This window comes from Heterodontus francisci, chromosome 23 (genome assembly GCF_036365525.1).
Source record: "Heterodontus francisci isolate sHetFra1 chromosome 23, sHetFra1.hap1, whole genome shotgun sequence".
Classification (NCBI taxonomy): domain Eukaryota; kingdom Metazoa; phylum Chordata; class Chondrichthyes; order Heterodontiformes; family Heterodontidae; genus Heterodontus; species Heterodontus francisci.
Genome location: NC_090393.1, coordinates 59,263,738 through 59,278,826, shown reverse-complemented (window position 1 = coordinate 59,278,826; position 15,089 = coordinate 59,263,738). Strand labels below are relative to the sequence as shown.

The 15,089-nt window shown below is 46.6% G+C and overlaps 5 non-coding genes across 5 annotated transcripts; all 5 read right to left on the bottom strand.

Moving 5' to 3' along the window:
- Positions 1 to 504: 504 nt before the first annotated feature.
- trnal-caa (transfer RNA leucine (anticodon CAA)) lies at positions 505 to 623 on the bottom strand. The gene is made up of 2 exons: positions 586 to 623; positions 505 to 550 (listed from the first exon to the last, which is right to left on the bottom strand). It is a non-coding gene; the product is annotated as a tRNA-Leu (tRNA).
- Positions 624 to 2,758: 2,135 nt separating this feature from the next.
- trnal-caa (transfer RNA leucine (anticodon CAA)) lies at positions 2,759 to 2,877 on the bottom strand. The gene is made up of 2 exons: positions 2,840 to 2,877; positions 2,759 to 2,804 (listed from the first exon to the last, which is right to left on the bottom strand). It is a non-coding gene; the product is annotated as a tRNA-Leu (tRNA).
- Positions 2,878 to 7,131: 4,254 nt separating this feature from the next.
- On the bottom strand, positions 7,132 to 7,250 carry trnal-caa (transfer RNA leucine (anticodon CAA)). The gene is made up of 2 exons: positions 7,213 to 7,250; positions 7,132 to 7,177 (listed from the first exon to the last, which is right to left on the bottom strand). It is a non-coding gene; the product is annotated as a tRNA-Leu (tRNA).
- A 2,135-nt stretch (positions 7,251 to 9,385) lies between these two features.
- Positions 9,386 to 9,504, bottom strand: trnal-caa (transfer RNA leucine (anticodon CAA)). Its single transcript has 2 exons — positions 9,467 to 9,504; positions 9,386 to 9,431 (listed from the first exon to the last, which is right to left on the bottom strand). It is a non-coding gene; the product is annotated as a tRNA-Leu (tRNA).
- Positions 9,505 to 13,758: 4,254 nt separating this feature from the next.
- On the bottom strand, positions 13,759 to 13,877 carry trnal-caa (transfer RNA leucine (anticodon CAA)). Its single transcript has 2 exons — positions 13,840 to 13,877; positions 13,759 to 13,804 (listed from the first exon to the last, which is right to left on the bottom strand). It is a non-coding gene; the product is annotated as a tRNA-Leu (tRNA).
- Positions 13,878 to 15,089: the final 1,212 nt, after the last annotated feature.

The following is a 15,089-nucleotide window of genomic DNA, read 5'->3' as shown; positions in this document are numbered from 1 at the left end:
TGTCGACGTGCTGATGAGGAAAGAGCTTGGCTGTGGTGCCCCTTCTTCAGGGAAAATGTTAGCCCGGCAAATAGGATTGGAAGGAATTGTCGAAGTAAGAGAGTAGAATTGAGTGGGGTTTTGGTGTGCAAGAAGTGCGATTCTTTGAGCGTGTTGTCCTGTTTGTGAAAAGCAGCAGTGCGTGCAGTGGGATTGCAAGTCATAATGCTAGAAAGCAATGAGGAATGCAGCAAGGAGGTGGGGCAAAAGATAATTTAGTCAGAGTGCTGGCATTGGAGTGTGGGAAATGGTTGATGGCAGAAGTGTGATTTGAAGCATTATGTGGAAGGACAGGCTTAGGATTTGTGAGGTTTCCTGAGGAAAGGCCATGTTTGTGGAGCTGTGCCTTGTGTTTGTTGGCAAATGGCAGTAGGATTGAAGTAATTGAAGGAGGCACGTGCAAATTGCAGGCAAGCTGAGCAGGCAGTGTGATGCTGTGAGGTTTTGTGTGGATGAAAAAAGTGATGTCAGGAGTGGGATTTGAACCCACACCCCTTAAGAGAGACCAGAATTCCAGAGCCACAAGAGAGGAAAGGACAAACACTCCTTGAGTCTGGCGCCTTAGACCACTCGGCCATCCTGACAGCTGGTTGTGTATGTATTGGAAAGTGTGCTCCAAATGTTTACACTAACTGCTGTATAACATTTGTTCCTTCTGTGCAAACACAAACCAGAAACAGGCAGTCTCAGCTTGGATCAAAAATATTGCTTTCAGGACACAAAACAGCTCATCATGGTCAATCGTTACTTTTCACACTGGAGGATGGTAGACAGTGGTGTTGCGCAAGGGTCAGTCATAGGACTAACGGTGTTTTTTTTGGAGATGTAGAAATAACTTGGATATTGCAACTGAGCAGAAGATTTCAAAATTTGCCAATCATACCAAACTTGGAGGAATGGCAAACGGTGAGCATGATACAAATTGACTTCAAGACGACATAGATAGCCTAGCAGAATGGGCAGACAAGTGGCAAATGGAATTTCATATCAACAAGTGTGAGGTGATGCATTTTGGCAGAAAGGATGGGCTGAGCTCATATAGACTTAATGGCACAGTTGGAAAGAGTGTGCAAGGACAGAGGAACCTGGGGGTGCATGTGCATAGATTTATGAAGGTTGCAGGACATATTGAGAGTGTGGGCAGCAAAACATAGAGGATCTTGGGCTTCTTAAATAGAATCATTGAGTACAAAAGCAGCAAAGTTATGCTGAACCTTTATAAATCTCTGGTCAGGCCACAACAGGAGTATTGCGTACACTTTTGGTCATCAGGCTTTAGGTTGGATGTGAGAGGTTACAGAGGAGATTGACCAGAATGGTTCCAGGGATGAGCGATTTTAGCTGCAAGGTTAGGTTGCAGAAGCTGGGGTTGTTCTCAGAGGAGCAACGGAAATTGTGGAGAGATTTGATTGAGGGGTAAAGATTATGACCGTTTGAGATAAGGCAGGCAAAGAAAACGTGTTGCCAGTAGCTGATGGTACAGGGACTAGGGGACACAGATCGAAAGTTTTGGGCAAGATATGTATGGGGAATATGAGGAAGAACATTTTTATCCAGCTACTGGTAATGAGCTGGAACTCGCTGCCTTTGAGGGTGTTGGAAGCAGAGACAATGAATGATTTCAAAAGAAAATTGGATGGGCACTTGAAGGAAATAAACTTTCAGGTCTAGAGCTATGGGACTGAGTGGATTGTTCTATGGAGAGCCGGCATACGCTGGATGGGCAGAATGGCCTCCTTCTGTGCCGCAAATGACTCTATGACTCGAAGACCATTTGTTAATCATACTTGACTTATCAGGCCGTGCCGGCAAGGAAATTCATCGTTCCAGCACTGCAAACAACAATCAGACACACATCTTTCGTGCAACAACTTGCATTTTGCATCCTTTTCCCATACACTTTTTCTTGCTCAACTTGACCAAAGACAAGCAACACAGTTGCCATTCAAAGCCAAGGCCTTCTAATATAACCACAATCCAATAATGGTTCCAAGCAGGACATTTCAGCCTCTCATTCCCATGCCTTTCTTTGCATCACAATATATTATTGCGACAAGTGCTAATTGGAGCCCTGCTGCCAAGAAAATCACCAGGATCTCCCTACCTTTGTGAGGGCAAACAAGGCACTGTGCAGGTACTGTGCGCTTGGCCATCAACATTCGTGTGAACATTGCAATCTGAGAGAGCCAGCCTCCAAAGGCATCAAGTCTGGCAATGTCGACGTGCTGATGAGGAAAGAGCTTGGCTGTGGTGCCCCTTCTTCAGGGAAAATGTTAGCCCGGCAAATAGGATTGGAAGGAATTGTCGAAGTAAGAGAGTAGAATTGAGTGGGGTTTTGGTGTGCAAGAAGTGCGATTCTTTGAGCGTGTTGTCCTGTTTGTGAAAAGCAGCAGTGCGTGCAGTGGGATTGCAAGTCATAATGCTAGAAAGCAATGAGGAATGCAGCAAGGAGGTGGGGCAAAAGATAATTTAGTCAGAGTGCTGGCATTGGAGTGTGGGAAATGGTTGATGGCAGAAGTGTGATTTGAAGCATTATGTGGAAGGACAGGCTTAGGATTTGTGAGGTTTCCTGAGGAAAGGCCATGTTTGTGGAGCTGTGCCTTGTGTTTGTTGGCAAATGGCAGTAGGATTGAAGTAATTGAAGGAGGCACGTGCAAATTGCAGGCAAGCTGAGCAGGCAGTGTGATGCTGTGAGGTTTTGTGTGGATGAAAAAAGTGATGTCAGGAGTGGGATTTGAACCCACACCCCTTAAGAGAGACCAAAATTCCAGAGCCACAAGAGAGGAAAGGACAAACACTCCTTGAGTCTGGCGCCTTAGACCACTCGGCCATCCTGACAGCTGGTTGTATCTGTGTTGGAAAGTGTGCTCCAAATGTTTACACTAACTGCTGTATAACATTTGTTCCTTCTGTGCAAACACAAACCAGAAACAGGCAGTCTCAGCTTGGATCAAAAATATTGCTTTCAGGACACAAAACAGCTCATCATGGTCAATCGTTACTTTTCACACTGGAGGATGGTAGACAGTGGTGTTGCGCAAGGGTCAGTCATAGGAATAGCGGTGTTTTTTTTGGAGATGTAGAAATGTACTGCACAAAGAACAGCTAGGCGTTGCGCAAACGACTACTGGCAACACCTATGCAGTCATATTCAGCTGGCCTCAGACACCGGAAACATCAGAGGAATGTATGATGGCATGAAGAGAGCTCTTGGGCCAACCATCAAGAAGATCACCCCCCTCAAATCTAAATCGGGGGACATAATCACTGACCAACGCAAACAGATGGACCGCTGGGTTGAGCACTACCTAGAACTGTACTCCAGGGAGAATGCTGTCACTGAGACTGCCCTCAATGCAGCCCAGCCTCTACCAGTCATGGATGAGCTGGACATACAGCCAACCAAATCGGAACTCAGTGATGCCATTGATTCCCTAGCCAGCGGAAAAGCCCCTGGGAAGGACAGCATTACCCCTGAAATAATCAAGAGTGCCAAGCCTGCTATACTCTCAGCACTACATGAACTGCTATGCCTGTGCTGGGACGAGGGAGCAGTACCCCAGGACATGCGCGATGCCAACATCATCACCCTCTATAAAAACAAAGGTGACCGCGGTGACTGCAACAACTACCGTGGAATCTCCCTGCTCAGCATAGTGGGGAAAGTCTTTGCTCGAGTCGCTCTGAACAGGCTCCAGAAGCTGGCCGAGCGCGTCTACCCTGAGGCACAGTGTGGCTTTCGTGCAGAGAGATCGACTATTGACATGCTGTTCTCCCTTCGTCAGATACAGGAGAAATGCCGTGAACAACAGATGCCCCTCTACATTGCTTTCATTGATCTCACCAAAGCCTTTGACCTCGTCAGCAGACGTGGTCTCTTCAGACTACTAGAAAAGATCGGATGTCCACCAAAGCTACTAAGTATCATCACCTCATTCCATGACAATATGAAAGGCACAATTCAACATGGTGGCTCCTCATCAGAGCCCTTTCCTATCCTGAGTGGTGTGAAACAGGGCTGTGTTCTCGCACCCACACTTTTTGGGATTTTCTTCTCCCTGCTGCTTTCACATGCGTTCAAATCCTCTGAAGAAGGAATTTTCCTCCACACAAGATCAGGGGGCAGGTTGTTCAACCTTGCCCGTCTAAGAGCGAAGTCCAAAGTACGGAAAGTCCTCATCAGAGAACTCCTCTTTGCTGACGATGCTGCTTTAACATCTCACACTGAAGAATGCCTGCAGAGTCTCATCGACAGGTTTGCGTCTGCCTGCAATGAATTTGGCCTAACCATCAGCCTCAAGAAAACGAACATCATGGGGCAGGATGTCGGAAATGCTCCATCCATCAATATTGGCGACCACGCTCTGGAAGTGGTTCAAGAGTTCACCTACCTAGGCTCAACTATCACCAGTAACCTGTCTCTAGATGCAGAAATCAACAAGCGCATGGGTAAGGCTTCCACTGCTATGTTCAGACTGGCCAAGAGAGTGTGGGAAAATGGCGCACTGACACGGAACACAAAAGTCCGAGTGTATCAGGCCTGTGTCCTCAGTACCTTGCTCTACGGCAGCGAGGCCTGGACAACGTATGCCAGCCAAGAGCGACGTCTCAATTCATTCCATCTTCGCTGCCTTCGGAGAATACTTGGCATCAGGTGGCAGGACTATATCTCCAACACAGAAGTCCTTGAAGCGGCCAACATCCCCAGCTTATACACACTACTGAGTCAGCGGCGCTTGAGATGGCTTGGCCATGTGAGCCGCATGGAAGATGGCAGGATCCCCAAAGACACATTGTACAGCGAGCTCGCCACTGGTATCAGACCCACCGGCCGTCCATGTCTCCGTTATAAAGACGTTTGCAAACGCGACATGAAATCGTGTGACATTGATCACAAGTCGTGGGAGTCAGTTGCCAGCATTCGCCAGAGCTGGCGGGCAGCCATAAAGACAGGGCTAAATTGTGGCGAGTCGAAGAGACTTAGTAGTTGGCAGGAAAAAAGACAGAGGCGCAAGGGGAGAGCCAACTGTGCAACAGCCCAAAGAAACAAATTTCTCTGCAGCACCTGTGGAAGAGCCTGTCACTCCAGAATTGGCCTTTATAGCCACTCCAGGCGCTGCTTCACAAACCACTGACCACCTCCAGGCACGTATCCATTGTCTCTCGAGATAAGGAGGCCGAAAAGAAAAAGAAAAGAAAAAGAAATAACTTGGATATTGCAACTGAGCAGAAGATTTCAAAATTTGCCAATCATACCAAACTTGGAGGAATGGCAAACGGTGAGCATGATACAAATTGACTTCAAGACGACATAGATAGCCTAGCAGAATGGGCAGACAAGTGGCAAATGGAATTTCATATCAACAAGTGTGAGGTGATGCATTTTGGCAGAAAGGATGGGCTGAGCTCATATAGACTTAATGGCACAGTTGGATAGAGTGTGCAAGGACAGAGGAACTTGGGGGTGCATGTGCATAGACTTATGAAGGTTGCAGGACATATTGAGAGTGTGGGCAGCAAAACATAGAGGATCTTGGGCTTCTTAAATAGAATCATTGAGTACAAAAGCAGCAAAGTTATGCTGAACCTTTATAAATCTCTGGTCAGGCCACAACAGGAGTATTGCGTACACTTTTGGTCATCAGGCTTTAGGTTGGATGTGAGAGGTTACAGAGGAGATTGACCAGAATGGTTCCAGGTATGAGCGATTTTAGCTGCAAGGTTAGGTTGCAGAAGCTGGGGTTGTTCTCAGAGGAGCAACGGAAATTGCGGAGAGATTTGATTGAGGTGTAAAGATTATGACCGTTTGAGATAAGGCAGGCAAAGAAAACGTGTTGCCAGTAGCTGATGGTACAAGGACTAGGGGACACAGATCGAAAGTTTTGGGCAAGATATGTATGGGGAATATGAGGAAGAACATTTTTACCCAGCTACTGGTAATGAGCTGGAACTCGCTGCCTTTGAGGGTGTTGGAAGCAGAGACAATGAATGATTTCAAAAGAAAATTGGATGGGCACTTGAAGGAAATAAACTTTCAGGTCTAGAGCAATGGGACTGAGTGGATTGTTCTATGGAGAGCCGGCATACGCTGGATGGGCAGAATGGCCTCCTTCTGTGCCGCAAATGACTCTATGACTCGAAGACCATTTGTTAATCATACTTGACTTATCAGGCCGTGCCGGCAAGGAATTTCATCGTTCCAGCACTGCAAACAACAATCAGACACACATCTTTCGTGCAACAACTTGCATTTTGCATCCTTTTCCCATACACTTTTTCTTGCTCAACTTGACCAAAGACAAGCAACACAGCTGCCATTCAAAGCCAAGGCCTTCTAATATAACCACAATCCAATAATGGTTCCAAGCAGGACATTTCAGCCTCTCATTCCCATGCCTTTCTTTGCATCACAATATATTATTGCGACAAGTGCTAATTGGAGCCCTGCTGCCAAGAAAATCACCAGGATCTCCCTACCTTTGTGAGGGCAAACAAGGCACTGTGCAGGTACTGTGCGCTTGGCCATCAACATTCGTGTGAACATTGCAATCTGAGAGAGCCAGCCTCCAAAGGCATCAAGTCTGGCAATGTCGACGTGCTGATGAGGAAAGAGCTTGGCTGTGGTGCCCCTTCTTCAGGGAAAATGTTAGCCCGGCAAATAGGATTGGAAGGAATTGTCGAAGTAAGAGAGTAGAATTGAGTGGGGTTTTGGTGTGCAAGAAGTGCGATTCTTTGAGCGTGTTGTCCTGTTTGTGAAAAGCAGCAGTGCGTGCAGTGGGATTGCAAGTCATAATGCTAGAAAGCAATGAGGAATGCAGCAAGGAGGTGGGGCAAAAGATAATTTAGTCAGAGTGCTGGCATTGGAGTGTGGGAAATGGTTGATGGCAGAAGTGTGATTTGAAGCATTATGTGGAAGGACAGGCTTAGGATTTGTGAGGTTTCCTGAGGAAAGGCCATGTTTGTGGAGCTGTGCCTTGTGTTTGTTGGCAAATGGCAGTAGGATTGAAGTAATTGAAGGAGGCACGTGCAAATTGCAGGCAAGCTGAGCAGGCAGTGTGATGCTGTGAGGTTTTGTGTGGATGAAAAAAGTGATGTCAGGAGTGGGATTTGAACCCACACCCCTTAAGAGAGACCAGAATTCCAGAGCCACAAGAGAGGAAAGGACAAACACTCCTTGAGTCTGGCGCCTTAGACCACTTGGCCATCCTGACAGCTGGTTGTGTATGTATTGGAAAGTGTGCTCCAAATGTTTACACTAACTGCTGTATAACATTTGTTCCTTCTGTGCAAACACAAACCAGAAACAGGCAGTCTCAGCTTGGATCAAAAATATTGCTTTCAGGACACAAAACAGCTCATCATGGTCAATCGTTACTTTTCACACTGGAGGATGGTAGACAGTGGTGTTGCGCAAGGGTCAGTCATAGGACTAACGGTGTTTTTTTTGGAGATGTAGAAATAACTTGGATATTGCAACTGAGCAGAAGATTTCAAAATTTGCCAATCATACCAAACTTGGAGGAATGGCAAACGGTGAGCATGATACAAATTGACTTCAAGACGACATAGATAGCCTAGCAGAATGGGCAGACAAGTGGCAAATGGAATTTCATATCAACAAGTGTGAGGTGATGCATTTTGGCAGAAAGGATGGGCTGAGCTCATATAGACTTAATGGCACAGTTGGAAAGAGTGTGCAAGGACAGAGGAACCTGGGGGTGCATGTGCATAGATTTATGAAGGTTGCAGGACATATTGAGAGTGTGGGCAGCAAAACATAGAGGATCTTGGGCTTCTTAAATAGAATCATTGAGTACAAAAGCAGCAAAGTTATGCTGAACCTTTATAAATCTCTGGTCAGGCCACAACAGGAGTATTGCGTACACTTTTGGTCATCAGGCTTTAGGTTGGATGTGAGAGGTTACAGAGGAGATTGACCAGAATGGTTCCAGGGATGAGCGATTTTAGCTGCAAGGTTAGGTTGCAGAAGCTGGGGTTGTTCTCAGAGGAGCAACGGAAATTGTGGAGAGATTTGATTGAGGGGTAAAGATTATGACCGTTTGAGATAAGGCAGGCAAAGAAAACGTGTTGCCAGTAGCTGATGGTACAGGGACTAGGGGACACAGATCGAAAGTTTTGGGCAAGATATGTATGGGGAATATGAGGAAGAACATTTTTATCCAGCTACTGGTAATGAGCTGGAACTCGCTGCCTTTGAGGGTGTTGGAAGCAGAGACAATGAATGATTTCAAAAGAAAATTGGATGGGCACTTGAAGGAAATAAACTTTCAGGTCTAGAGCTATGGGACTGAGTGGATTGTTCTATGGAGAGCCGGCATACGCTGGATGGGCAGAATGGCCTCCTTCTGTGCCGCAAATGACTCTATGACTCGAAGACCATTTGTTAATCATACTTGACTTATCAGGCCGTGCCGGCAAGGAAATTCATCGTTCCAGCACTGCAAACAACAATCAGACACACATCTTTCGTGCAACAACTTGCATTTTGCATCCTTTTCCCATACACTTTTTCTTGCTCAACTTGACCAAAGACAAGCAACACAGTTGCCATTCAAAGCCAAGGCCTTCTAATATAACCACAATCCAATAATGGTTCCAAGCAGGACATTTCAGCCTCTCATTCCCATGCCTTTCTTTGCATCACAATATATTATTGCGACAAGTGCTAATTGGAGCCCTGCTGCCAAGAAAATCACCAGGATCTCCCTACCTTTGTGAGGGCAAACAAGGCACTGTGCAGGTACTGTGCGCTTGGCCATCAACATTCGTGTGAACATTGCAATCTGAGAGAGCCAGCCTCCAAAGGCATCAAGTCTGGCAATGTCGACGTGCTGATGAGGAAAGAGCTTGGCTGTGGTGCCCCTTCTTCAGGGAAAATGTTAGCCCGGCAAATAGGATTGGAAGGAATTGTCGAAGTAAGAGAGTAGAATTGAGTGGGGTTTTGGTGTGCAAGAAGTGCGATTCTTTGAGCGTGTTGTCCTGTTTGTGAAAAGCAGCAGTGCGTGCAGTGGGATTGCAAGTCATAATGCAAGAAAGCAATGAGGAATGCAGCAAGGAGGTGGGGCAAAAGATAATTTAGTCAGAGTGCTGGCATTGGAGTGTGGGAAATGGTTGATGGCAGAAGTGTGATTTGAAGCATTATGTGGAAGGACAGGCTTAGGATTTGTGAGGTTTCCTGAGGAAAGGCCATGTTTGTGGAGCTGTGCCTTGTGTTTGTTGGCAAATGGCAGTAGGATTGAAGTAATTGAAGGAGGCACGTGCAAATTGCAGGCAAGCTGAGCAGGCAGTGTGATGCTGTGAGGTTTTGTGTGGATGAAAAAAGTGATGTCAGGAGTGGGATTTGAACCCACGCCCCTTAAGAGAGACCAGAATTCCAGAGCCACAAGAGAGGAAAGGACAAACACTCCTTGAGTCTGGCGCCTTAGACCACTCGGCCATCCTGACAGCTGGTTGTATCTGTGTTGGAAAGTGTGCTCCAAATGTTTACACTAACTGCTGTATAACATTTGTTCCTTCTGTGCAAACACAAACCAGAAACAGGCAGTCTCAGCTTGGATCAAAAATATTGCTTTCAGGACACAAAACAGCTCATCATGGTCAATCGTTACTTTTCACACTGGAGGATGGTAGACAGTGGTGTTGCACAAGGGTCAGTCATAGGAATAGCGGTGTTTTTTTTGGAGATGTAGAAATGTACTGCACAAAGAACAGCTAGGCGTTGCGCAAACGACTACTGGCAACACCTATGCAGTCATATTCAGCTGGCCTCAGACACCGGAAACATCAGAGGAATGTATGATGGCATGAAGAGAGCTCTTGGGCCAACCATCAAGAAGATCACCCCCCTCAAATCTAAATCGGGGGACATAATCACTGACCAACGCAAACAGATGGACCGCTGGGTTGAGCACTACCTAGAACTGTACTCCAGGGAGAATGCTGTCACTGAGACTGCCCTCAATGCAGCCCAGCCTCTACCAGTCATGGATGAGCTGGACATACAGCCAACCAAATCGGAACTCAGTGATGCCATTGATTCCCTAGCCAGCGGAAAAGCCCCTGGGAAGGACAGCATTACCCCTGAAATAATCAAGAGTGCCAAGCCTGCTATACTCTCAGCACTACATGAACTGCTATGCCTGTGCTGGGACGAGGGAGCAGTACCCCAGGACATGCGCGATGCCAACATCATCACCCTCTATAAAAACAAAGGTGACCGCGGTGACTGCAACAACTACCGTGGAATCTCCCTGCTCAGCATAGTGGGGAAAGTCTTTGCTCGAGTCGCTCTGAACAGGCTCCAGAAGCTGGCCGAGCGCGTCTACCCTGAGGCACAGTGTGGCTTTCGTGCAGAGAGATCGACTATTGACATGCTGTTCTCCCTTCGTCAGATACAGGAGAAATGCCGTGAACAACAGATGCCCCTCTACATTGCTTTCATTGATCTCACCAAAGCCTTTGACCTCGTCAGCAGACGTGGTCTCTTCAGACTACTAGAAAAGATCGGATGTCCACCAAAGCTACTAAGTATCATCACCTCATTCCATGACAATATGAAAGGCACAATTCAACATGGTGGCTCCTCATCAGAGCCCTTTCCTATCCTGAGTGGTGTGAAACAGGGCTGTGTTCTCGCACCCACACTTTTTGGGATTTTCTTCTCCCTGCTGCTTTCACATGCGTTCAAATCCTCTGAAGAAGGAATTTTCCTCCACACAAGATCAGGGGGCAGGTTGTTCAACCTTGCCCGTCTAAGAGCGAAGTCCAAAGTACGGAAAGTCCTCATCAGAGAACTCCTCTTTGCTGACGATGCTGCTTTAACATCTCACACTGAAGAATGCCTGCAGAGTCTCATCGACAGGTTTGCGTCTGCCTGCAATGAATTTGGCCTAACCATCAGCCTCAAGAAAACGAACATCATGGGGCAGGATGTCGGAAATGCTCCATCCATCAATATTGGCGACCACGCTCTGGAAGTGGTTCAAGAGTTCACCTACCTAGGCTCAACTATCACCAGTAACCTGTCTCTAGATGCAGAAATCAACAAGCGCATGGGTAAGGCTTCCACTGCTATGTTCAGACTGGCCAAGAGAGTGTGGGAAAATGGCGCACTGACACGGAACACAAAAGTCCGAGTGTATCAGGCCTGTGTCCTCAGTACCTTGCTCTACGGCAGCGAGGCCTGGACAACGTATGCCAGCCAAGAGCGACGTCTCAATTCATTCCATCTTCGCTGCCTTCGGAGAATACTTGGCATCAGGTGGCAGGACTATATCTCCAACACAGAAGTCCTTGAAGCGGCCAACATCCCCAGCTTATACACACTACTGAGTCAGCGGCGCTTGAGATGGCTTGGCCATGTGAGCCGCATGGAAGATGGCAGGATCCCCAAAGACACATTGTACAGCGAGCTCGCCACTGGTATCAGACCCACCGGCCGTCCATGTCTCCGTTATAAAGACGTTTGCAAACGCGACATGAAATCGTGTGACATTGATCACAAGTCGTGGGAGTCAGTTGCCAGCATTCGCCAGAGCTGGCGGGCAGCCATAAAGACAGGGCTAAATTGTGGCGAGTCGAAGAGACTTAGTAGTTGGCAGGAAAAAAGACAGAGGCGCAAGGGGAGAGCCAACTGTGCAACAGCCCAAAGAAACAAATTTCTCTGCAGCACCTGTGGAAGAGCCTGTCACTCCAGAATTGGCCTTTATAGCCACTCCAGGCGCTGCTACACAAACCACTGACCACCTCCAGGCACGTATCCATTGTCTCTCGAGATAAGGAGGCCGAAAAGAAAAAGAAAAGAAAAAGAAATAACTTGGATATTGCAACTGAGCAGAAGATTTCAAAATTTGCCAATCATACCAAACTTGGAGGAATGGCAAACGGTGAGCATGATACAAATTGACTTCAAGACGACATAGATAGCCTAGCAGAATGGGCAGACAAGTGGCAAATGGAATTTCATATCAACAAGTGTGAGGTGATGCATTTTGGCAGAAAGGATGGGCTGAGCTCATATAGACTTAATGGCACAGTTGGATAGAGTGTGCAAGGACAGAGGAACTTGGGGGTGCATGTGCATAGACTTATGAAGGTTGCAGGACATATTGAGAGTGTGGGCAGCAAAACATAGAGGATCTTGGGCTTCTTAAATAGAATCATTGAGTACAAAAGCAGCAAATTTATGCTGAACCTTTATAAATCTCTGGTCAGGCCACAACAGGAGTATTGCGTACACTTTTGGTCATCAGGCTTTAGGTTGGATGTGAGAGGTTACAGAGGAGATTGACCAGAATGGTTCCAGGTATGAGCGATTTTAGCTGCAAGGTTAGGTTGCAGAAGCTGGGGTTGTTCTCAGAGGAGCAACGGAAATTGCGGAGAGATTTGATTGAGGTGTAAAGATTATGACCGTTTGAGATAAGGCAGGCAAAGAAAACGTGTTGCCAGTAGCTGATGGTACAAGGACTAGGGGACACAGATCGAAAGTTTTGGGCAAGATATGTATGGGGAATATGAGGAAGAACATTTTTACCCAGCTACTGGTAATGAGCTGGAACTCGCTGCCTTTGAGGGTGTTGGAAGCAGAGACAATGAATGATTTCAAAAGAAAATTGGATGGGCACTTGAAGGAAATAAACTTTCAGGTCTAGAGCAATGGGACTGAGTGGATTGTTCTATGGAGAGCCGGCATACGCTGGATGGGCAGAATGGCCTCCTTCTGTGCCGCAAATGACTCTATGACTCGAAGACCATTTGTTAATCATACTTGACTTATCAGGCCGTGCCGGCAAGGAATTTCATCGTTCCAGCACTGCAAACAACAATCAGACACACATCTTTCGTGCAACAACTTGCATTTTGCATCCTTTTCCCATACACTTTTTCTTGCTCAACTTGACCAAAGACAAGCAACACAGCTGCCATTCAAAGCCAAGGCCTTCTAATATAACCACAATCCAATAATGGTTCCAAGCAGGACATTTCAGCCTCTCATTCCCATGCCTTTCTTTGCATCACAATATATTATTGCGACAAGTGCTAATTGGAGCCCTGCTGCCAAGAAAATCACCAGGATCTCCCTACCTTTGTGAGGGCAAACAAGGCACTGTGCAGGTACTGTGCGCTTGGCCATCAACATTCGTGTGAACATTGCAATCTGAGAGAGCCAGCCTCCAAAGGCATCAAGTCTGGCAATGTCGACGTGCTGATGAGGAAAGAGCTTGGCTGTGGTGCCCCTTCTTCAGGGAAAATGTTAGCCCGGCAAATAGGATTGGAAGGAATTGTCGAAGTAAGAGAGTAGAATTGAGTGGGGTTTTGGTGTGCAAGAAGTGCGATTCTTTGAGCGTGTTGTCCTGTTTGTGAAAAGCAGCAGTGCGTGCAGTGGGATTGCAAGTCATAATGCAAGAAAGCAATGAGGAATGCAGCAAGGAGGTGGGGCAAAAGATAATTTAGTCAGAGTGCTGGCATTGGAGTGTGGGAAATGGTTGATGGCAGAAGTGTGATTTGAAGCATTATGTGGAAGGACAGGCTTAGGATTTGTGAGGTTTCCTGAGGAAAGGCCATGTTTGTGGAGCTGTGCCTTGTGTTTGTTGGCAAATGGCAGTAGGATTGAAGTAATTGAAGGAGGCACGTGCAAATTGCAGGCAAGCTGAGCAGGCAGTGTGATGCTGTGAGGTTTTGTGTGGATGAAAAAAGTGATGTCAGGAGTGGGATTTGAACCCACACCCCTTAAGAGAGACCAGAATTCCAGAGCCACAAGAGAGGAAAGGACAAACACTCCTTGAGTCTGGCGCCTTAGACCACTTGGCCATCCTGACAGCTGGTTGTGTCTGTATTGGAAAGTGTGCTCCAAATGTTTACACTAACTGCTGTATAACATTTGTTCCTTCTGTGCAAACACAAACCAGAAACAGGCAGTCTCAGCTTGGATCAAAAATATTGCTTTCAGGACACAAAACAGCTCATCATGGTCAATCGTTACTTTTCACACTGGAGGATGGTAGACAGTGGTGTTGCGCAAGGGTCAGTCATAGGACTAACGGTGTTTTTTTTGGAGATGTAGAAATAACTTGGATATTGCAACTGAGCAGAAGATTTCAAAATTTGCCAATCATACCAAACTTGGAGGAATGGCAAACGGTGAGCATGATACAAATTGACTTCAAGACGACATAGATAGCCTAGCAGAATGGGCAGACAAGTGGCAAATGGAATTTCATATCAACAAGTGTGAGGTGATGCATTTTGGCAGAAAGGATGGGCTGAGCTCATATAGACTTAATGGCACAGTTGGAAAGAGTGTGCAAGGACAGAGGAACCTGGGGGTGCATGTGCATAGATTTATGAAGGTTGCAGGACATATTGAGAGTGTGGGCAGCAAAACATAGAGGATCTTGGGCTTCTTAAATAGAATCATTGAGTACAAAAGCAGCAAAGTTATGCTGAACCTTTATAAATCTCTGGTCAGGCCACAACAGGAGTATTGCGTACACTTTTGGTCATCAGGCTTTAGGTTGGATGTGAGAGGTTACAGAGGAGATTGACCAGAATGGTTCCAGGGATGAGCGATTTTAGCTGCAAGGTTAGGTTGCAGAAGCTGGGGTTGTTCTCAGAGGAGCAACGGAAATTGTGGAGAGATTTGATTGAGGGGTAAAGATTATGACCGTTTGAGATAAGGCAGGCAAAGAAAACGTGTTGCCAGTAGCTGATGGTACAGGGACTAGGGGACACAGATCGAAAGTTTTGGGCAAGATATGTATGGGGAATATGAGGAAGAACATTTTTATCCAGCTACTGGTAATGAGCTGGAACTCGCTGCCTTTGAGGGTGTTGGAAGCAGAGACAATGAATGATTTCAAAAGAAAATTGGATGGGCACTTGAAGGAAATAAACTTTCAGGTCTAGAGCTATGGGACTGAGTGGATTGTTCTATGGAGAGCCGGCATACGCTGGATGGGCAGAATGGCCTCCTTCTGTGCCGCAAATGACTCTATGACTCGAAGACCATTTGTTAATCATACTTGACTTAT